Source organism: Helianthus annuus, chromosome 3 (genome assembly GCF_002127325.2).
Source record: "Helianthus annuus cultivar XRQ/B chromosome 3, HanXRQr2.0-SUNRISE, whole genome shotgun sequence".
Lineage (NCBI taxonomy): Eukaryota > Viridiplantae > Streptophyta > Magnoliopsida > Asterales > Asteraceae > Helianthus > Helianthus annuus.
In genome coordinates this window covers 130,681,146-130,706,043 of record NC_035435.2, presented here as the reverse complement: position 1 = coordinate 130,706,043, position 24,898 = coordinate 130,681,146, and the positions used below count along the sequence as shown (strand labels likewise).

At 33.9% G+C, this 24,898-nt stretch overlaps 1 long non-coding RNA gene across 1 annotated transcript; it reads right to left on the bottom strand.

Annotated features, from left to right (window-relative positions):
- Window positions 1–15,781: 15,781 nt before the first annotated feature.
- Window positions 15,782–17,865, bottom strand: LOC110928069. Its single transcript, XR_002586112.2, has 2 exons — window positions 17,648–17,865; window positions 15,782–16,196 (listed from the first exon to the last, which is right to left on the bottom strand). It is a non-coding gene; the product is annotated as an uncharacterized LOC110928069 (long non-coding RNA).
- Between the last annotated feature and the right edge of the window lie 7,033 nt (window positions 17,866–24,898).

Below are 24,898 nucleotides of genomic sequence, written 5' to 3'. Positions count from 1 at the left end.
TTCAACTGTTTCGAGATATGATATTAGTGTCTTAAGAACTTAAACTTATTCGCGTGTCCCACTACTTGAATATACTCCTATATCCAGATCCCAATATTCAGTCTTCCAGGTGAATATACCACAGATGATATCTGTAAAAGGGTTATATTGCGAGGGCCGTGAGAGCTCAGGTCGATACTTCCGTATACGCAAAGAGATGGCGGCTTCGACTTTTGGTGTGTCCCCTTTAGAGGATCTTTTCTTCAACTGCAATGATTATCAATTTTATTGTTTAATCATTTTTGCTGAGGGCGAGCTTATATTTCAAAGCATTTGCAGAAAGTATTATACGGGGACTAGGTCAGAATTTCCATTCAGCAGAAGTCCCGGGATAATACCCCAGATATCACTGAGTATAAAGACCTAGTATCTCAGAAAGAGGGACCTTTCAAACAAGATTTCGGGGGTTACCCATATATTCAAGAAGTTGTTACCCACGAGATAAGCAAGTTTGAAATTTTTAAGTTTTTAAGTTTATATCTCGTCACAATCTATTAAATGTGCAAAAACCTACTGGCATATCCGCAGTGAGATTCTTTATCACATTTTATCTTTCCATTTCTTTAGCATGTTGTGATAGTCCACTGATGTACTATCATTTTCTCTTTTTGACAACAAAACTCATTTTTAAAATTTATCATGTTTTTGGCTTTTTCAAATTTTCTAATGTTTTTGGATTTTCTGAAATATTTACTCCCTCTAAAATGCAAACACATTTAACGAAATTTGAAAATAAAATGAGCTCTTGACCCACTTAAAAAAAATTGAAAACAAAATATACAGAAAAGTTGACAACCGATATCAAATCGCCTCAATTCGCCATCCACTTGGCATAAACAATCAGAACTTCCCCTATCAACAAACTATTTTCTCATTAAGATTTCAAAACACTTAAGTTTGTTTTAATCAAAATGATTTTTCCGGAAAATAAGTTTGTTTTTACCACTTGTAGGGACTGGTTCATATTTTGTTCATTTTAACCACTTGTAGAAAATCAAGTACAACCTAATGTCCCTGATTTACCACTTGCAAGAATATTCACAACATTTAATCACATGTAGGAATAAAACATCTACACAAACCATTTTACCAATCAGGATGCCGATTCCTGCTTCGCACTTACCAACCTAGAAGCTCCGGCATAGTCCATCACCTGTAAAATTTATCACCATAAAAAACTTTAATAAAATCTATCATAACAAGAATGATGCCGATTCCTGATCCACGATCACAAACTTGGGATCTCCGGCATAGTCCTGATATTTCAAGGGAAAAGAATTTCCAACCAAGTCTTACCAACCTTGGGTGTTTTTAGCTCTTGTTCAGTCGGGTTATAAGTTGCTTTCTTTGTTGCATAGAAATCTTTAACCCCTTTTACTTTCCCATCAATCATCTTCCCAAAAAATTTCTTAACATTCCCATTGAATGTTTTCTCAACATCAAATTCCTTCTGATCAGAATAAAATTGATTTGAGATTTCCACCTTACCAATCATTTGTTTAATATTTTCAAACTTCAAAGATGGAATTTCAACATCATCTTTTGAAGATACTAATTTTCCTTCAACTACTTCAATCTGTGCCTTCACTTGTGGCTCCCCTGATTTTGTGGAATCAGGTTCATCGCCGACCTTCTCATCACCCTTTTTAACAACCCATACTTGGTTGTCTTTAGCTTTCTTTTTGTAAAAAAATTTCTTTGAACTCTCACCAACTTCATAAGTTGAATTTTCAAAAATTTTGAAGTTTTCAGTTGGTGGTTCAACATCGACAACTTTTTCTTTCAGTTTTCCAGAAACTCCATGTTTTGTCTTTGTAATTTTTCGACAATTTGGTGCAATGTGACCAGCTTCATTGCATTTGAAACAGGTTCGAGTCTCGTTTGGATGAAACACTCCAGTTCCTTTCCTTTTCTTTTCAGCAAGAAACTCCTGGTTTGATTGTTTCTAGAAAGGTTTCTTCTGTTCTTCTTCTGCACTTCCACCTGAAACAAATTTTGTGTTTGTTTTAGAATTTTTCTCATTTTTATAATTTTCTGGTAGAATAAAATCAAGACATTTCTTTTTGTAGCTACCATTATGGTTTGGTTTCTTTTGAAAACCAGAACCAGAATTGTAACCCTTTTTCTTGTTTAATCGTTGTTGAACTCTTGAAGTGTATTTTTTAGGTTTTCCAGTAAGATTTAAATCTTTTATGTCAGAAATATTAATTTCTGTCATTTTGAAAACCTTTTTGATCATTTCAAATCTAACACTTCTTATTGGAAACTCTTTGTCAGAATATAACTTGTCAGAATCATTCAAAGTATATGCTACTTCGAATGTTTCATCATTCAAATTTGCTTTTGATAACAAAAACTCTTTACTGTAAGACCGTTTAACCATCGGTTTTGAATTGTTGACTGGCGAACTTGACCCTCCAGACTCAGATTTTGACTCAGACTCCTCATCAGTATCCAACACCCGATCGACCACCTTTTTTATTAACTCAGACTCATGATCAGTGTCAGACGAGGTGAACGTGACGTCAATGTTTTCTGGTAATTCATCAGTTGTGTCGGTTTTTAACTTTATATTGACTGCTTTTTCGACTTGCTCCTCATTTGGTTTTCTGGGAGAATATCCTTCCCAGATCGGAGGCGGACACTTGTTATAGCTAACATTCGGTTTCTTACCAGTATCCTTCTTCTTTGGATTGTCGTCTTTGAATGCTTCAAAACCTGCAACAGTTGGATAAATTCGATCAATAAGATAATCAGAACTAGAGTAACTTTGTAACAAACGTCTGATTCTCTCATTCTCAATTTTCTCCTTTTCCAACTCTTGTTTCCATTTTGCACTTTCTTCGATGTAGAAGTTGATAGCTTTTTGCTTTGTCATCATCGTTGCATTCATCATTGTTAAAGCTTTTTCTCTTTCAGAGTTAGTCTTTTGAAGACCAGTTACTGTTCTGTTCAAAACATCATAAGATTCCTTCACTTAGTTTAGATTGAACAACAACTGCTCTTTCATCTTCTCATACTCAGCCAGCTTCTCATCTTTTGCTGCACAGTTTTTGCAAGATTCAAGACACTTTGAGCATGGCTTGATGACTTCCACAATCTTTTCAACTTCGATAATTTTCTCAACTTCAACCACCTTTTCTGCTTCAGTTACCTGCTCAGTTTCAGCAATCTTCTCAGCAGCAACTTTAACTTCTTCATTTCGAACAATCTCATCCTTTTCAGCATCACTTTCAGTCTTCATTTCTTTTTCTTCTTTTGCAGCTCGTCTCTCCTTTAGTTTCTCCAACCGATCTGCAAAATAAAAATGAAAACTTTCAGGAGAGAGATGAGATTTTGCAACATTAATATGTCGTTCTTCTTCATCATCACTGCTATCATCAGTTGGAGATTGATCGAACTCTACTGATTTTTCAGAACTAACATCCGAAGAACCAGAATCAGATGGTGTTTGATCAAAAACAATCTCTTTTTCTAAACTATCATCTGAAATTTGTGAACTTTCATCAGATGAAACAGACTTTTCTTCTCCATTCTTCACAGTTTCACCAATAGATTTCATCCACTCTGTGAACATGTCTGGTTCTTTCACAATCTTGGCAATGAAGGCTTTGAAATCTCCTTTCTCATCTGTGAACATATCCCAGCTAAAACATTCTCGTAGCCTTTCATCATCCTGAAAATTCCAGTTAAAGTTTTCTTGATTCCCCAGACATGCTCTCTTTGAATCCTCAATCACTTTTCTACCATGAGCCACTTGCGGTTCTAGTTGCTGTTGTTGACCAACTTATTGATAGATAGCTTTCCGGTAGTAATAGTCTTTTCCAAATGGATTCTGAGCTCCACTAGCTTCTCTATTCTTGCATTCCCTCTTGAAATGACCTTTCTCCCTGCATTTAAAACAAGTAACTTTAGATTTATCAAAACCTAAAGTAGACACATGTGCATCAAGAAAGTCATTTCTTCCAGTAATCAGCTTGAATTTTTCAGCTCTTCTAAGTACACTAGCTAGACACCATTTGATGTCCATTAGTTCCATTTCTTCGGCGTCTATCTGATTGTAATCTTCCTTTGTAAGCATAGGATTCCCGATCCGCCCTGCAACCAATCCTTCATATGATAATAGTACTGAACGAAGTAAAGCCATGCGATCTTTCGCAACCTCTTCAGAAAAACTTTGACCATCTGGAAGATTCAAAGCAGTGTTGCACTGTATCACACAACCATTTCCAGTTTTTGTGCTTTGAGCATGAAAACCTTCAGATGTACTCTTAGGATTAACACTCGGATATGACGAGAACCCACTGCTTTTGTTTGTACTCTGATCAACCTTTTCCAAAGAATCTCCAGCACTAAATGCAGTTTGGATTTTCGGACTTCTTTCAGCTTCTGGAACACTGCCTTTGTAGTACATTTTCACGTCTTGTTGACCACTCGGACTGTTCATCCTTGCAATCTTTTGCTGTTCCAGATCTTGTCTCTCTATCTTCTCAATAAACTGAGAAATAGTCAACCCATCATACATCCCAGTGTTTTTCAGAATCATCAAGTATGTACCCCACTCTTTTTGCGGTAACGCATCAGCTAACTTGTCTACCCACTCTTCACGATCTTTTGTTATACTAAGCATTGACATGGATCGCACTAAGTGGCAGTATCGTTCAATTAGCTTCTTAGTATCGTCCCCAGGCAAACTCGTGAATAAATCAAACTCTTTCTTAAGCAGTGCCTTCTTACTCTTGATCATTTTCTCACTACCTTCAAACTTTACTCTAAGAGCATCCCAAATCGATTTTGATGTCTTGTCATGTTGAAGCAACACAAAGATGTCCTCTTTGATGGCTTGCTAAAGCAAACTAATCATCATTTTTTCAGCTTTGTACATGTCTCTTTCTTGATCACTAAACTCAGAAATTGTTTTTTCAACTTGCAGATCAGTACGGGGCAACACATACTTCTTCAGAATACATTCCCAAGATCTTAGATGGTTGGCCTGAACCCAGTTTTCGAATCTGTCTTTCCATCCGTAATACTATTCTATGCTCATAAGCTTCGGGGGCTTTTGTAACGTTCCGGTCTCATTTTCCAAACTCATGTTCTGAGCAATGGAAGCCGGAGTAGTCGGAGTAGCGAACGCGTTGTAGAAATCGTCACTCATGATTCTTGTTCAAGCGAAATCAAATTTTCTACCAAAGATCCAGTTCAAGCGGAATAACCTGCAAACAGAAACAATTTCAAGCGAAATAAGTAGTTCAAATTTCAAGCGAAATAGCAATAAACGATTTCAAGCGGAATCCTGAGTTGAAGCGGAATCACTGAAGTGTGTTTTGGAGCGGAATCACCAGTAAATCTCAAGCGGAATCTCTGATTTGGTACTCTGGAGCGGAATCAGAAGACTCCTGAAGCGGAATCAACACTTTTAAGCTGAAACAGACAACTTCGAGCGGAATCAGTCACAAAACTCGAGCGGAATCACAAGAGATCCGTTCAAGCGGAATCACTTCGAACATCATTTTTACCCATTTTTAGTCCGAATTTTAAGCTGAAACTTTTAAGGATTTGTTAACACGTAGTTTTAAATAGTCCCTGAAAATTTGAACAGATTTTAACCGTGAAATCTTGAAATTTTTAAAGAAAGAGTAGAAAAACAGAGATTTTCTAGCTGAATCGTATAGAACTCCTCCTCCTGAGCTCTGATACCACTTGTAGGATCGTGTATTTGACCCGAATGAGTCGTTCAGAGGAGTTTGAAACAGTTTCAGGTGCGGAAAACAAGAAACTGAGTTCGAAACAGCTTGCAATACACTTTAAACACTTGTTGGATTGAAATAACAACAATTACAATCAGTCCTCACACCGGCATCACCTCGGTATGGAAATTCACACATACAACAACTACTATGATTTCGCTCGAGACACACATATATAGGTCTTCTGATTCCGCTTGAAAACAGTTCAAGCGGAACCTTCACTCAAGCGAAATCACCATTTATCATCTCAAGCGAAATCAAGTCTTCTGATTTCGCTTGAAACTGCCATGAGCACTTTCAAGCGGAATCAGCTTGAAACACACTAAACTTTACTATTTCCTCGTAAAACGTGCCCTGATCTAACCTATCTAGCATAAGACTCGATACAAGACGAAGTCGACAGATGCATGCACTAACAGGTCGACTCGTCAAAGCATTTTAAAACCAAAAATAGCCTAAAGTAAGTCTTGCCACAATTTCAAAATGTAAATTTGAAATTTAGGTTTTTAAATCTTAGTTAATGATTTCAAATAATGTCACATGATAATATGTCTTTCTCTCTAAATATAAATTTATAAAAGGAATTGACTTATATATATATATATATATATCACACCCCAACCGATGGCAGAAACATCGGAGTGAGACGAAAACGAAATTGCAAAAGACTTCATAACACTATTTGTGACAATAATTAAATAATGGATTTCATTTCATTTCTAAAAGTCAATTACAAAGATTAAAATCAAATACACAACTTGATATACAATATGTTCAATACAAGAATACAACAACCAAGTACAAATTGATACAACATAATAAAACTTAAGACGTCTAAGTGTGTATCTAAGCATCATCACTACTTCAATTTCAAAGCGTCGTCATCCTCAGCCTGTAACATGTTTAAAATAAAGTGCAAAATCAAAGGAGAGTATACAAGTTTGATACATACATAGCATAAAAATGAGTAAACAATTCCACATGGCAAGCTTTTGATACAAGATAAACAATAAAATCGGCATGTGTTTGACTAATCAACCCAATGATGAAACGCAATAAGCTTTTAACATAACCCAAAGTTTATAGGCGGCGTTAATCGTATAGTGCTATATATGTCAAGGATAAGCTCGTACGAAGTTAATGATAAGTCTAACGCAAAACGTATAACCCCAAGTTTAAAGTATCAAGTAATCAAGTATGCAAGCATGTATAAGGAATGTTTGTGCATTTACGAATAAAGTTTAAGTGTAAGTTTCATAGATAAACATGTTACACCCCAAAAAGGTGGTAAACGAAAAGGGGGTTCAAGTATACTCACAAAATTGCATATGCTTTCCGATTATCCAATGTGACGAAGTTGTCGAGACTAGAAGGTTGGTTGTGTTTGATTTGGAGTTTTAAGAGGTGTTTACATTAGGGTTTAAGGATTTGAAGTTTAAGGACATGAAAATAACATATGTGAAAGTAATCATCTCGTACACATGACACTTGTTCTTTACACTATCGAAACTCAAAAGAGTTGGAATGTTTTCATGGATTCAAATGTCCATTAGAATCGCAACAAGTGCATGGTTAAAGATGATGTAACTTACACTTGACAAATAACCACTAAGTTATCATCAAGGTCTAATTACTTGGATATTATATAGATTACATAGTTTATAGGTATTTTATAGCTATCATATCATCATATGGGTCAAGCATGAGGTAGGAGGATAAATCCTCCATTTAGGAAGCTCTTAGTATCATAGAAATCATGCATGAGGTAGGAAGAATCAAGTCTTCCATTTAGACATCTCTTTGTTCACCACTACACTTGTTGTTATAAACAACAAGGAGGGTCATGAACTTACAAGCAAAGAATGAAATATATACAACTAATCTATGGAAAACATCAAGTAGTGTGTGGATTTTCAAGTGGAATAGCCCAAGCTTGTTCTACAATCACACAAACATCAAGCTTTGAGCTTGAACACTACTTGTGGGTAAAACCCTAAACAAAAAAGAAAGTTTATAAGGTTTTAACCTATGATTTTTACTTGTCTCAACCTTGTTTTTAAGCCCAACTAAGCATTTAATTGATTATGAGCATAAGGACATAGGTTTGAGATGAGATAACTCAAGTTTAACTAAGATTAACAAAGTTTAAGTGAAAACAGAAAGTTGCAGTCCATTTGGAGCCTTTTTGGTGACATTCCAGACCTTGGTTTTCCATGGAAAACCCGTGGAAATGTTCCTAAGGTCAATCCAAGCGAGTAGAAAAAGAATCAATGAAAAAGACCAAGAAATAAAGAAGGTATGCATACTTGAACAACTTGATATGAATCTGTCCAAGTTCTTCATTTCCAGCAGATTGAGAGGTGTTTTGAGAGGGTTTTTGTGGGTTTGTAAAGTGAAAATTGTGTGGAAGAGGTGTGGGTTTTATAGGGGAGTGTTAGCATAGGGTCTTGTGAGCATTTAAGTCAAGAGAGGCAAGTTTAAACTTAAAAAAATAACAAAATCGCACCCAAAACACGAGCTGGTCGACATTCTGCGGTCTGGGCCGCTCTCCTGGGCCGCCAGGTAGTCTGGTGGGCTAGATTTTGGTTTTTTGTTCGTTTTAGTCCCTTAACTTTCCTATGTTGCACGTTTCAAGTATGTTTTAGGTATTTTAGGCACAATGGATCATAGTTAAGGGTATGTTATGTAAATGAAGCATAAACTAAACATAAAACAAGTATAATTATGTTTATTTATTGAGAAATAGTATCAAATTTGCATAATTTAGCATATAGGTCACAATTTTGAAAGTTTGACATTTTTAGCACAAAATATGAATAAAGTGTCACATGAATAATGTTTTTGAACGTATGATCATGTACGGAGTGTATGTAACATAAATGTAAAGAAAATACGACTTTCATTAAGACTCAAGCCTCGGATTTTACATTGATTATAACGAAAGAACGATAACAAAAATACAATGTTTCAAAAAATAGGATGTATCAATATATAGAAAGTATGAAAACGCAGGGCGTTACAATATATATTCATGATATATTTGATTTTTTTAAACAATTTAAAAAGTAAATATAGTAACCATACTATCTATTTTCGTAAATTGTAATAATAATAATAATGTATTTCCTCCCTACGATGTATCAAAAATTGTATATGAAGAGGTTTCACTATTCAATTTTAATTTTTTGATTGTTTGTTGGGATTTGTAGGGCAATCGGTCGATACCATTTGACATCCAATATTTTATTTTTTTTATCTATACATACAAGTTATAAAGCTATGTGTATAAGACTCTGTTGCATATAAACATTTATGTTTTCTTGCCTTGGGCTATTTCTAAATTAAAAATCTTCCCTTAAAGGATTTGTATAAATACCATATAATCCTTATGGTTTAGTTTTAGTTTTAATAAATCTTATACTTTATAAATGTGTTTAACTATTATTACTAGATGTATTATTTTACAAATTCAAATTCAATGTTTTTATATCTTATATTTGTTCGGTTTAATGGTATTGTCGCCACGTGTTACACTATTTTTACATAAAAATTTAAGTATTGTCAACGTCTTTGCTATAACACGTGGAATTGTTTTTCGCTTTGGTATAAATTTTACAGTTCAACGTTTTTACGTCTATTTTTGTAATCGGTATAATGGTCATGCCTCAATGCACGAGTCTCAACTACTAGTTTATATACTATTATTTTGAAACATAAGTGTGCATTTATAGTTGTATATGTAGCTTTAGTGATTTTTTATACTAATTAATTTATTTATACACTATTATTTAGCAAAAAGTGTGTGCATTTATAAGTTGTAAATGTTGCCAAGTGTGTGCATTTATAGGTTGTACATATTGCTTAAACACGGGCAACGTGTGTGTGTGGTTAAATGTTTTTACGCCGTCTATTTTTTCCCGTTTGACAGGTTCATTGTAACGCTCGGGGTCCTAGATCGACTTAGTTATTTTTTTATATGTTATACGTTTTGGTTTAATTTCTTCGTATTAACACGCCACAACTTTAGTGTTAGTGGTCGCTGGTAGTAGTGTGGCATTGGTGTTCGCCCCCGCCGCAACGCGGGGGTGCTTAATACTAGTTTTATTAAAGTATAAAGTTTATTATTATTATTATTATTATTATTATTATTATTATTATTATTACAAAAGGAATTTTACATGCAATAACCCTTTCAATATATACATTTAATTTTGGAAAAAATACAAGTTTTGTACTTTATCTTTATACCATATTTTCAGACAGTGTCTTTTTCAACGAATTTTGACAGGTTTTGCCCTTTATATGGAATTTTGTTGCACGTTTTGTCCTTGGACCCTAACCTAGTTAGATTTTCTTGTTAAATCTGGTCACGTGCAAGTCACATGAGAGTAGTTTAGTCTTTATACATATAAAGGACAATTTTTGTAAATATTGATATATGTATAAATATATACATATATTTATATATGTATGGATAAAGGCCCCACCCCCACCCCTCAACCTTCTTTTCCTCCTAACACCACCACCTGCAACCACCATGTCACCACCTGCAACCACGATGTAAAAACCTCAAAATTTTAAAAAACTTGACGATTTCCCAGAGGACGTTTAACAAATACGACGTTTAACAAATACTCAATTTTCAGATCCTTGCTATGCTGAGGGAGATTTCAACTAGACCATTAAACATGTTTATAAGCAAGCTTAACAAAAGTGCACCATTATAGATGGAACCATCATCTTAATTCCTTGTGTACATTTTAGTCCTAAAATATAAAGTCATCGAGAGAAAAGCTAAAATAATGAATTGGACACTTTTGAAAATGTAAACAAAAGCGTTTCTCTTCAAAAGTAGCCATGAATCCGCAGCTTTCGAAGAACTCAAGTGCATTATCTCTTGGTCCTTGATATACAATTTAGCCCTCAGAAAGTAGTACGATGTCATCAAACAGATCAAAGGTCTCTAGAGCAGGTTGTAGTAGAGACACCATGATTGTTGACTCAGTGAGATGCACAACTTGCTGCAAACATGATTAGGTTATCGTTCTCTACTTTTCTTCAAACCATACATCTTCGATTAGAAATTTGGGACTCGTTCCGGAGATCTAAACTGTTTCTGACAACCGATGTGCAAAATCAAAATAAACTTAAGGTGTTTCCGTACCTGCGTTTAATCTTCTACTCGACCTCAATCAACAATAAATGGGCGTTGTTTCTCTTGCAATCGAAACAAAAGTTAACCTCCATCCTTGGAATTAATCATACACATGCTGCAACCGGAACAATCACAACCCACCCCATTATTATCCTAGATACAACCATCACCGTCGCCTCTGTTATCCTTCTCTCAATTTTAGATCTAAAACAATGGCGGGGTGTGTGCAGGGGTTGGGGTGGAAAGAAGAAACGGGGTGATACGTGTAGAATAGGAGATGAAGATGGTGGCTGGATTTAGTGGGTTGTGGTGGTGGGTGGCGGGCGGTGAGAGGTCGGAGGTGGTGGTGGGATCTGTGAGAGGGTGTGGTGGAGAGAGAGTTGTAAAGTGAGAGAGAGTGTGTGGTATATAGGGAGAAAGGGAGTTAAATATAATAATAATAATAATAATAATAATAATAATAATAATAATAATAATAATAATTTTTAACAATGTTTTGTTTTATTTTTTAAATAATATTAAATAAAGGGTAAAAAAATTAAAATACCCTTGTGTAACCAAATTTAACAAGAAAATTTAACTGGGTTAAGGCTAAAGGACAAGACATGTAACAATTTTCCCTATAAATGGCAAAAACTGTCAAAATTCGTTGAAAAGAACACCGTCTTAAAAAGGTATAAAGATAAAGGACAAAACGTGTAATTTTTCCTTTAATTTTTGTCTCAATTAATATTTTTTAGGTACGGATACACATATAAAGTTAAATTATGTGATTAAAATATTATTGACTTTCTATTGTTATATTATTAAATTTATCTTTTTTACTTTTCCTTTCCTACAATTATAATATTATATTAGTTTGTTATAATACATTTTTTTATTTTTACTAATTGCAATGCCCGCGCGTTGCGGCGGGTGTCTGGACTAATATCATATTCAATTATAACGTCTATTACGAGCCACCATACATGAATTTATGTAAGTTTCACATATTTTCAATTGTGTGCGTCAACAATGGCTTCCAAATAAGATAAAAGAACTTAAAATTTACACATCAATTTTCATTGTAATATTATAAATCTCTACTAAATGAATTTAGTGACTAAATGTAATTTTATATATCAATGGTATTAGTTTCTCCCCGCGCTTCGCGGCGGGAGTGTTGTCGTTTTCTCTCACACGCAACGTGGCAAGAGTTTGGTCGTTATCTGGTTTGAACTGCCGAAAATCATAAAGGTGAACACTGATACTGTTTCCATTAGCACAAAATACTGGCAACGATGTTCTCTCATAAGTAGCTGCGTTCGTGCACACAATACCGCAACCGTAACGTCAATCGCTATAGCGTATGTTACCACGTCAATCGCTATCGCATACATTACCAAAAAAATACTTGATTTTGGTTGAACTCTAGGTCTAATAGTGGCAAAAATTTACCAAACTTGAAGAACGGGTTTCTAAAATTTACTTCCATATTAATGATAGTTGTAATATTTATTTTTCATAACGTTAAATTTCATAATTATTAACAAATAATGACAATAAATTATTATAATCTCTAAAAGTTTATTTTTAAAGTCTAGTCTATTTTAGTTTTTGGGGTTTAGTAAAAATTCACTAACTTGTAAGAATTAATGAATGAAAAGTTTAGCTAGCATATATAGTTTCAGATTTCTTTTAATTAATTGTTTGATGATGAATCAAAACATACTTAGTTTCTAAATGCTCACCAGTCATGTGTCCGAGGTGAGTGCCTGCTTGCCCACTTTTTCAAGACCTCTGTGAAGCTATTGTCTTGACTTTTAGAATGAAAATTAGAGAAAAAAATTAACTGGCATGCTATATCTAACAAAACAAATTCAATCTCAAGATGATGAGAATGTAATGCAAACACAATTAAAAAGTGAAACACTTTACAAATTGTACTCACAGAGTCCAAATAATAATACCTGTCATCGTAAAAATAATAGTCTAACTATATATCTTATCTTTTAATAATACATTTTTATTTGCCAAAAAAAACACATTAATCCCACCTTTTTACAATACCTGTATTGTCTAAACCAACAAATGATAATGCTCTAATTTCTGTCATCACAAATTATATGTACTATCTCAAACAAACAAAGAAAAAACATAACTGGATTAATACAAAAACTAAGGCGTTACATTTGCTTCTTACTATCAATTCAATTTCATCTAATGACGGAACATATGGAGGTACAAAAACCGGTGCCATGAACACATTTAAATCACTATTGGGTGAAACGACTTTTATTTTCAGTTCTGCCCCTAAAAAAAGAGGGTAGAGAAATAAGCCAAAAATCTGTAGTAAAATATCTAATGAATGTTGATGGCATCATAAAAGAAATTTATAATTAATAGATGTGGAATAAAAGTTAGTACTTCCAAATAATTATATATCTTAGTGCGACCAACCCCAAATTGATGAACTTTCTTTTGTATGCATTGCAGCGTTCATGATCTCCATTACTTACTGGTGATCGACCACAGAATCTGATGCATAAAACTAGGTTGGTTTTAGTGTTTATTTAGGATCGAAGCAACACGAGTTCTTAAGAATAAGAAACTTACATCATTTTTCTACCAAGCTGGTGACGGATGAATCGGATAAGGGCCACAACAGTAGCGCGGGGGTTAATTAACATGTATAGGTGAAGGTTTGAGAGAGCGGACATAGCTTGATATTGGGACTCATGTGGTCGTATATGTGGAATATATAAATATACATCTGAAGGTACAAATGATTTTATAAGTCATCGGTTATAGGTTGGGGTTATTACCACCATAATGAGAAATGATGGTGGCTTTAAGACTAACTCATAAATGACTGATGACGGTTGATTGGCTTATAAGGTAGTATAGATTATAGATAGTATAGATATAATCCATCTAAATCTATTTATTATATTTATACATGCTATTATATCATGAAAATTACAAAGGTTGCATGTCTAACCTTTAATTTAATAAATTAATTCATTTAATTATTATAAAACTTTTATTTAATTCCTTAATTTAATTCAATTAATGGAAGACATAAGTGGGCATGAATTCCATAGATGAAATGTCTAGATTGTCCTCAAAGTGTCTTAAAACTTTGAACAATGTCCTAGTTTCCCCTCTAAAATGGCTTGCTTCATTTGTACATGGTGCTTCAAGATTTATACCTATGGCAAAATTACGAAAAGGGTAGAAAACCCAATTCTTTTAATAAGGTATTATAGATAAGTTAATAAACAAAATACGCTATATTCATTGTCCGTTTATGATTGTTTTATTGTTTTAACTAGAATTACGACCCGCCGCAATGCGGTGGGAATTCTTTAGTTATAACTAAGTCGATTTAGGATGCGCACGTTATGTTAAACCTGTCAAACGGGAAAAAATAGACGATGTAAAAACGTTCACCCACACACGCACGTTGCGTCGTGTTAACTCGCGTTAGAACGAAATGTAAAAACGTTAAACCAAAGACGCACGTTGCGATGTGTTAAGTCACAAAATTTCGAATGAGCTATAAAGCGAAAAAATTTGAAAAATCCCCAAAGCCAAGGTTACAACAACGGAACAACCATATGAATAACCATTTTTTCTTTGAAAACCCCCCAAAAGCCAAGATTACAACACATAAATAAAAAAAATCAAAGTGGTTAAATCGCAAAAGATTGAAATTTTTGAATTAGAAGTGAAAAATCAAATTAATTAAAGGGGTTAAATTACCAAAGATTAAACTTTAAACTTAAATTGTCAAAGATTAAAACTCTAGGGTTAAAAAGGAAAAAAAGATTAAAACTTTAAGCTTAAATTGTCAAGGATTAAAACTTGAAGGTTAAAATGGAAAATTCCATTTTTTTTTGAAACTCTCTCAAAGCCAAAGTTACAACCACCTTATGCTTAAAGTGGTTGCTTATTTATAGGTTACTAATAACTTCATCTCTATACATACCTCTTGATAAGTTCGTTTACAAAAATGGTATTATTAAAAATCAATGGTAATCAAAAAGTGTATTATTAAAAACTATATTAAATTCATTTTTACGATAAATTCAGACAACTAGGTTTAAATAAGTTAGCCACGTTGCGGTGAATTTCTTTTGTCATTTAGTCTGTGTTTACATATGTTTCGAAATCACCACGAGCGTGTTGCGAACAGAACTGCTGACAAGAATAAAAAGAAAATGTAGAAAAAAAAACACTAAAATATAACTGAAAGAAAATCAACCAAAAAAGTTGTATAGTAACGATGTTGTTCGTATGAAACCCGTGGTCAGAGATGAGCAAATTGTTTTGGTTACCGGTAGCAAATTTCCCAAACCGAAAGATCTTAAGTACCGATTCGGTACCGACTTTTGGCGTTCCTGGTACCGGTTTACTACCGTTTTTTACCTTCATATACCGGTACCGTAACCGGTATTTTCGGTATCAGTATCGATTCTGTATCAGTTGGCACCAAGCTCATCCCTACCCCTAAAACTAAAAAAGAAAAAATTAAAAGTACAATAAAATCAACCAAAAAAGTTGTACGATACCGTTGTCCGTACGGTAACTGTGATCAGGGATGAGCAAATGGTACCGGGTAGCCGCACTGAATTTCCGAACCTAAAGATTTCTAATATCAATTTCGCACCAACTTTTGGCGTTTTCTGTATTAATGCCGGCTTTTACCTTCATGTACTGATACCAAACTGGACCGTACCGGTATTTTCGATATCAGTACTGGTTCGATACCGGTTGACACCAAGCTTATCCCAACCCCTAATATTAGAAAAAGGATTAAAGTTAACAAGTAAAGAAAATAACTCTTATTATAATATTAAAATAAAAAAATATTAAAATTATATATTATTATAATATTAAAATCACTATTCATTTCAACAATTCGTTTATTGATATATAAATAGTAGTAATAGTAATATATAGTAATTTGTTGCTAAATTTTGATAACCAAATTAGGCTGGACGGTATGGGGGTCGTCCCCCTCCGTCCCGGTCCGTCGCCGGAGCCAACACCATGCCGCCCCCTGCGTCCTTCTCCCCGTCCCCGTCTTCAACGTCCATTCTTCGACGTTCAGGACGATACTTCAGGTGGGCCCCCTTTCTTCGACGTTCCGTCACCCCATCCCGCCCACCCCTGTCGAGCTCCGTCCTCCATACGTCTTCATCCCGTTTGCATACCGTGTAGCCTTAGATCATTTGGTGTGATCTGTATGACATTTGATTCCACCACATCTGCTATTCGCAAACACAATATTATCTTTAAAATTTTTGGTTCCAAGGTATCGAATGTAAACTGTTAATTTATTACATTCTTAAATACCAAAAATTGAGTATAATTTCCAACTTTCACTCATTTTCTAAAATCTTATAATTCGACAAAATTAGTTCTTTAATACATGGAATTATTTTCATTTTTATTTTAATCTTACTTTTACACAACAACAATAAATTTAATAAAAATAAGGATGATTTTTTACAATAAATTAATGCTTTTAATTTTAAAGCTATTTAACTATCAAAGTTCGAGTTACTTAGTGGCGGATCCATGATCTTTTTCCTATGGGTTCAATTTTTTTCGGTGGTAAGATTTTTTACAACCAAATGTTAAGATATTCGGGTCGGGTCGGGTCGGTCCGGGGAAAAAATATGATATCATGATGCAAGTAGAAAATTATTTTATCTCTATCAGCTATCTTATTTGATTTTTGAGTAAACTTCAATTTCCGTCCCTATGGTTTGCTGATTCTAACACTTTTAGTCCAACAGTTTAAAAATTGCATTTACCGTCCATTAGTTTGTTGATTTTAACAGTTTCAGTCCATTAGTTTGTTAAAATTTAACACTAGCGTGGACTGAAACTGTTAAAATCAGCAAACTAATGGATGATAAATGTCATTTTTAAACTATTGGACTGAAAGTGTTAAAATCAGCAAACCACAGGGACGAAAATTGAGGTTTACTCTTGATTTTTTTATGCTCTGTGTCCAAAGTAATATTGACAGTGAACAACTCACCTCTTAGTTTGTCTATATAACCCATGGTGCCCATGTAGTAGTCCTCTTCAACATGAACCAGGTAAAATTTAGGTGTTTTGGTGTGTGATAGATATGACCAGTTTCAAATTGTTTGTGAGCAGGTAAAATCTGCTAGGCGTTATGCAACTCTTATTGAACTCTTATATTCAGTTTGCTCATAATCCACATTATTGCAAAACTGTCATGGAATTGCTTGTTTGATCTTGTTTTTAGATAGTTTCCATTTTGAAAATTGTTGACTATTATTTTCCTTTTGGTAAAAGAAATACAAAACTCTAAAAGTGTCCCTTTAGTTAGTGAATCCATGTTATTCAAGAACTTGCAGGTAAGTGTTGCTTATAGACTACCATTTACAACTAAGAATAATACATCACTACATAGTTGAATGGTAAGCAATCAATCCAGTCAATTCTTATTAGCTTTGATAACTGGTTAATGCATTACAAGATTCAAGATTCTCAAAGGTGTCAACAAAAAACAATGTATCTTTCTTTTCAATAATCATTCCATAGCCCCTAAAATTCTAGTTTTAAAAGAACTAAAATCACAAATTCATATTCACAAATCACAAATTCAAAAGAAAATCATACATGTTTAAGTATTCAACAAAACACGAGAGAAAGCAATTGAAAGAAATAGAGACTTTACCTCAAAAAAGGCTGTTGATTTTGGGGTGGTTGTGGTTCTGTTGTTCGTAGAGACTTTACCTCAAAAGAGACTTTATTGGAGGACGGTTGTCGGCTGGAGAAGGATGGCCGGAGCGGAGGTGGTCGTTGAGGGTGGAGGCGCCGCTGTTGTTCAGATGCTCGTAGAGTCTGCCGTTGTTTTTTTTGTTATGAGCTTTGTTTTGTTGTAACCCTAAATGGGGTTTTCATTAAAAAAAATAAAAATAGAAATAGAAACTAAAAAAAACGGAACAAAAATTTAATAATTGCCTCATACGGGATTCAAACCCAGGTGTTAAGGGTAGAAGAACGTGGATTATCCAGTAGACTACTAAAGCTTTTTTGTTTATGGGTTCTCTGCATATTTTACTTATAGGTTTCTTTTAGTTTGTTATATATATTTACACTAAAAAATAAAAACCGAATGGGTTTTTGGAAACCTGATCTTTGTTAATAAGTCCGCCCCTGAAATTACCAGACTATGGAGGCAACTTGTCAATGATAAATTAACTATAACCTCAATAATTAGGTTAGTATATTATGGGTTGATCTATATAATGTATATAATGTTTGTGATGAAAGATGTTTACTTCATTCAAAACTTTATATATGTCTGTTTGTATTTGTTTCTATTTGTAAACATTTCTAGTATACAAAATCATGGAATACAAATGTATATAGCGTACTAAGTACATATAGACGTTTGGTTGTATTTTTCTACACTTAAAAGTTCACATTGGGAGTTTAGATAGTTGTGTACACTAGCATATTAGAGCTCACGGGGTGGTCCCGTGATAGTATAACGTGAATGTTTATAACGCGTTTTCCTCGACCGCCGGTACAAACTAAAACGCGTTATACATTAACGCAATCTGGTTTTCGTTATCTCCATCACGCGTTAATGTTTTGTTTTGTGAGGGTATTTGTTGGTTGGGGGAAATTGTTGGGTGTGGTGATGAGTGATGACCACCCCCACTAAAAAAGGTTGTGAGTGATGGAAAAATGGTCGATGACATAGCGAAACTTGATTGGTGCTTGTGAGTGATAAATTCTATCACTAGTGAACCACCCCCTCCCCTTAATCAGTATTTTTTATAACGGAGTCGGTTATCTCAAGCATCAAAAAAGTAAAGTCTCTTGTTTGAGGCCCTCTAAAATTTAACTTTTAAAATATATGATATGATCTATTAGTTAAAGAATACTATTTTTAAAAAATATAGTGAATATAATAATTTATAAATAAGTTACTATTCACCCATTCTAAAACGAATTCTCAAGCTAGTATCGTAGATCATAATTTTTCATAGTAAATCAAATTATTCCATCAAAGGAAACTATATAACTAGATCAATTACAAATACGAATTCTATTTATGATTGAGCATTAAAAAAATAATAGATGAAAAATTAGATAATTCTCTCATTATTGTTGCCAATAACTATAGGGTGTGGTCATGACCCTTATGGTCACCATGATCCTCCACATCGGCGCCATGTCATTCACTTTTGATCTATCATTCAAAACCACTACCCTAAGGGTGTGGTCATGACCCAAACCACTATCTTCCTATTTTAATTTATTTTTGTAGAAAAGGAAAATGAATCATTGAAAAAGGAAAGTAGGCTCATGGTTGCCATGGTTTAATCCATGTCAACCATGGTGGATGAAGGAAAGGGATGGTGTAACAATCCATTAATGATCCTATGTGGCATTAATGACCTAACTCATGCTCCCCATACCCTTTAGCCTAAGAAAAAAGTTTTTCAATTACTATTCCTAGAAAGATTATATAATTTGAATATCTTACTTTCTATCTATGATTAAGCATTAAAAAATAATAGATGAAAAATTAGATAATTCTCTCATTATTGTTGTCAATAAGAAAAAGGTTTTTCAATTACTATTCCTAGAAAGATTATATAATTTGAATATTTTATTAATTAAAAAATAGATATTCAAAAAAATTAATAAAGTCAAAACGCTAGTGTATATAACTTTAGAATATTGAGACTTCTTTTTTGAGTGAAAGGGAAAGACAAATCCTATAGAAACTCAAGATTCATGATTTTAAAGGGACATCGAATTTTTAATAAATTGGTTCAAATACTGGTCTATTCTAGAAGTATTAAAAAAAGATAAATAAATTAAGTAAAAATATCTTTAAAATCCACCACAGTGAGGTTTGCCCAACTCATGTTGGCATATCATATCAGTGTGTCTGTGACCATAAGAAGTCTCTTTCTCCTCTTTAAAGGGACTATTCCTCACCTCACGTTCCTTATTCTCTCTAGACTCTGTATTTAAATGGGGAATTGGCCTGTAATAATTCCACCTATACCTTATTGCCATTAATACCCATCTTAGAATATTCCTTCCACTAGTCCCACCTTTCACTTATTTTTCCTACAATGGTCCCCCGTTAAAAAAACTTAACGGAGTTATGCTTTTTTCCAAATTACAAACAAATTTTTTAGGGCTTTTGATCAGAATGATGATACGAGTCCATTGATGTAAAACTTACTTCGAAATGGTGCTCCAAGTGACTTGAGTTTGGTTAATTGGAAATTTAAACACCCGAATTGAAGCGCCATTTTCATCGTTTGGAGCGCCGTTTCGAAGCAAGTTTTACATCAATGAACTCGTATCGTCGTTCTAATCAAAAGCCCTAAAAAATCTGTTTGTAATTTGGAAAAAAACTTAACTCCGTTAAGTTTTTTTAACGGGGGACCATTGTAGGAAAAATAGGTGAAAGGTGGGACTGGTGGGGGGAATATTCTGAGGTGGGATTATTAATGGCCAATAACGTCTAGGTGGGATTATTACAGGCCAATTTCCCTATTTAAATACTTATACTTAGATTGTATACAAATGTATATCATGATGGATACGATATGTGCCTGAGGCTGTGTAACTCTTCAACTCGATTATGGCTAACGAGTCCCTTATATAGAATCTGTTGGCGGTAATTCTCGACTAATCACAAGTAGGTGATGGGAAAGGGTGACAAAGGAGTTCAAGTCACAAGTCGGTGAACTTGAGGGATCAATGTTGACAAGTTTGTCATAGTTGGTTAAGTTTCCTAATTATGTTATAATTATATTTGGTAATGTCGCCTATATAAACAAAGGTAGGGTTAGACATTATTAAAAAAAGACAAGAGAAGAGATAAACCGAGTTATGGTGTATGAGTTAATATAATCAAGTTTTTTGAGTTATATTTTTTTATTATAATAAACGTTATTGGAGAGTTATTCCATTCGTTTCTGTTTCTTGTGTTTGATTATTCGATTAGGACTTGAGAATCTAACCACAAACCAAATTCAATAAATGCTTACATTACATAACTTCTAGGGTTGTAAACGAACCGAACGAACACGAACAAGGCTATGTTCGTGTTCGTTCGTTAAGGAAATTTGGATGTTCGTGAACTGTTCACGAACACATGACGAACAGAAGTTTGTGTTCGTGTTCGTTCGTTAAGGATTTTGGTTGTTCGCGAACAGTTCGTGAACACTAATCACGAACGTAAACGAACACAAATGAACATTAATTTTGAAAATTAAAAAAAAAACGCATCGTTAATCTTAAACATTGTACACAACGAAAGTAGTTAAATATAACCATTTAAAGATTGAAGGGATGGATGATATTGGGTTCAATCGATTGGAGATAGGCTGAATGAAGGAGCGTGATATCAAAGAGGGAGAGGGCCAGAGGGGTGTTGAACATTCAAATGTCGTACTTACTGGTTAGGGTTTCAACTTTCAATATCTTTATATTTAGATAAGGCCACATGGGTTATTAGTTTTTACTAATTTTTAATATAATTAGTGTATTGAAATGTAGAAATTAGGTGGGAAAGTAGAAAAAGGTGGGAAAGGTAAACAAAAAGAAAGGGAAATAATACATACGGGGAAAGTAAAAAAAATTAATAAAACATTAAAAACTTTTAGAAAAATAAACATAAAAAAACCGAACACGAACGGACATAAACGAACGAACACGAACGAATATATTACCGAACGTTCACGAACGCAGTCGAATGAACGAGACCTTTGTTCGTGTTTGTTCGTTAAGCTTATCGAACAACATTTTTTGTTCGTTTTCGTTCGTTAAGCTTATCGAACGAACATAAACAAACTTACAGCCGAACGGTTCACGAACTGTTTGCTGAACGTTCAGTTCGTTTACAGCCCTAATAACTTCACATATAATATACACTATAATTAATTTCATTAATTTCATATGTCACATCTAATGTCGCATCCTTTGTCTCATTCCTCCCTATGCATGATAACCTGGAGTACAAGAAGGAAAGACAAAAGGTCCGCCCAAGCACATTAGTTGCTAAGTAAGCGTATAAAAGGTATTAGATAATGTGTTATTTTGGTATAAACAACTTCAAATATAAATATAAATATAAAATAAAATAACATATATCAATTTCAAATCAATCGTGTTACACAAGTATACCTAAAGTCCAGATAGCTCAATTAATTAATTAGCATGGTTGATGTAGTGTGTCTACGCCATGTATCCAATTTATGAACGGCGTATGGGCAAATCACACTAACCAGGTGGCGTACTTTACTTACTATATCAGCTAGAATAGATTCATATGCTTGAAAGTTTCATAACCTACGAATTATTAACTTTTTTAATATTTATACCACAATATATGGATTATTAGTCATCTGTACTCAAAGATATACACCTAAACCAATATGCTCATACAAAATTTGTTTGATTTTTGTTATTTAGTAGATTGATATAAATTTGATGATCACTGTATTTTATACTCACTTATTAGGGTGAAGGGGGTGCTCACCTAATAGGTGAGTCCCCTCTCTTACGCCAAACCAATCCCCGTGTGCCACGTCAAGTCCCCTCTTAAACTCCCCTAACACCCCAATTTGATGGCGCCACTCCCCTCTTAAGTGAATTGGTTTTTTTTTTTTAAAAAAAAAAAAAAAAAAGGAAAGCTGTGATTGGACCGCCCCTCTCTCTCTCCTCCCTCTCTCTTCGGTGAGCCGCCACCTAATTCACCCTCTCTCTCTTGGTCACCGCAATGATGGCGGTGCATCCCCGCTCGGGATTTTGGGTCACCGATGGGGGTCACCGATGACACCCCGTATACCCTTATGGTTGAATTGATATATCTGTTAATTATATTATTGTGGGTTGTTTTAGTATGCATATGTTTCAAGAGATAGTGAGCTAAATTATTAATTTATTAGAAAAAAAAAGAATCACATATAATGAAGTTTAATACAAGGTTTAAGTTAGAGATAGTTAAGGTTATTTAGTAATGGTAAAATAGAAGAAAATAAAATAAAGATGAAATGGATTTTTTAATTGGGCCATAGCCATCGCATGAAAGAGAAAACAGAAATGGGTTTCTTTTATATGGACAGGAATTTGTTGACGAAATGGCCCATGACAACAAACGGGACCGTCTAATTTCTTTTATCACGTCCGAAACTTTGATTTAATTTCATCTTTTATAATTAATCTTATGCACTAATACTGATAGCCATTGGCCCATTGTAATGATTTATAACCATTTGATTAGTATTGTTGTTACATGTTAAGTTGAACAATTGTGTAATCAAAATTCAACTATGAAGTCAATGTTTCTCATCTTTATAAACCTAACTTCTGACCTTCAATTCTTGAGTGTTTTAATATGAACTAGTGGGATTTGTCGGTACGATGTGGCAGCAGTTCAGTCGTTATTGGTTCGGTTCAATGTGTAAGGGAAGTTGGCCGGTATCGTTTTTGTTCATTATGATATCGGTATGGTACCGGTATATATTAATTTACAACTTTGATGAATAGTAAATTAATATTTATTAAGTACTTTTTTGTTTTTTTTCAACAATAGTTATAGGGGTGAGCATGGTGCGGTTCGGTTCGGTTATTGCCTAAATCCGAAACCGAAACTAAAACCGCATACTTCGGTTATCAAAAAATCAAAACTGTTTGGTTTTGGTTAATCGGTTATTGCGGTTAATGCGGTTTCGGTTCGGTTATTGGTCGGTTATTTTAATTGTTTTTAAAGTTCGCCTTTAAATGTGTGGGTCACGCAAAATTAATGTGCAAACAATAAACATACACAGTTAAAGCTTGTGGAATTATCAATTATATTTCACTATCACATGGTTAAACACTTAAACACTAGCTTAAAAATCTATGGTCCTATGGATTCGGCGATGTATAAAGTATTTGGTTCGGTTCGGTTATTAAAATAAGAATAACCATAACTAAACGGCAACACTCGGTTATAAAAAATATAAATAACCAACCCTTCGGTTTCGGTTTTCAGTTATGTCGGTTACGATTCGGTTATACCGGTTTTACGCTCACCCCTAGGTAGTTATATTATATATAGTTTTTTTTTTATTTTCATTTTTACTATGTATATTAACTAGCAAATTTTCTCGCGCGTTGTTGCGTCGTCTAAACGTAGAGTAACTCGAAATTATGCCGTTCAACGAAAACATATTATATTTGATCTGACCTGTTTCCGAACAAAGTTTACGTTAAAACGTAGGACAACTGAAAACATATATAAAAATAAGCAAAAAACGTGTTATATTTGACCTAACTTATATTTTGGAAGAAACTTATGTTGAAACGTAAACCAACTTAAATTTATACTGGTACATACATAAAAAGAAGCACATAAGAATATGATGTTTTATTAAGTTAAAGAATGGTAAGGCGCGTTGCGATGACGTTGAAACGTAAATTAACTTGAATTTATACCGTCTACTGAAAAACGTATTATATTTGACCTGATTCGTTTTAGTTTATAATGTTTTATTAAGTTAAAGAATGATACATCACAAAAACGTAATATATTTAACCCAACTGATTTCCATAAAAAAGTTACGTCGAAACGTAAATCAACTTCATGTTATACCAACATACATATAAAAACACACGTAAAACTCGATTACAATGTGCTTAAAAAGTGAGTAATTGTAAGCAATAATGTTGAAAGTTGAAGGGTAATTTAGATGATCTATTTGATCAACTTCAAAGAGCACGATTCTTTTCAAAGATTGATTTACGCTCAGGATATCATCAATTGAAAGTACATGAAGAGGACAATCCTAAAACTGCTTTCAGAACTAGATATGGTCATTATGAGTTTACCGTCATGCCATTTGGTTTAACAAATGATCCAGGTGCATTTATGGACATGATAAATAGAGTATGTAAACCATAC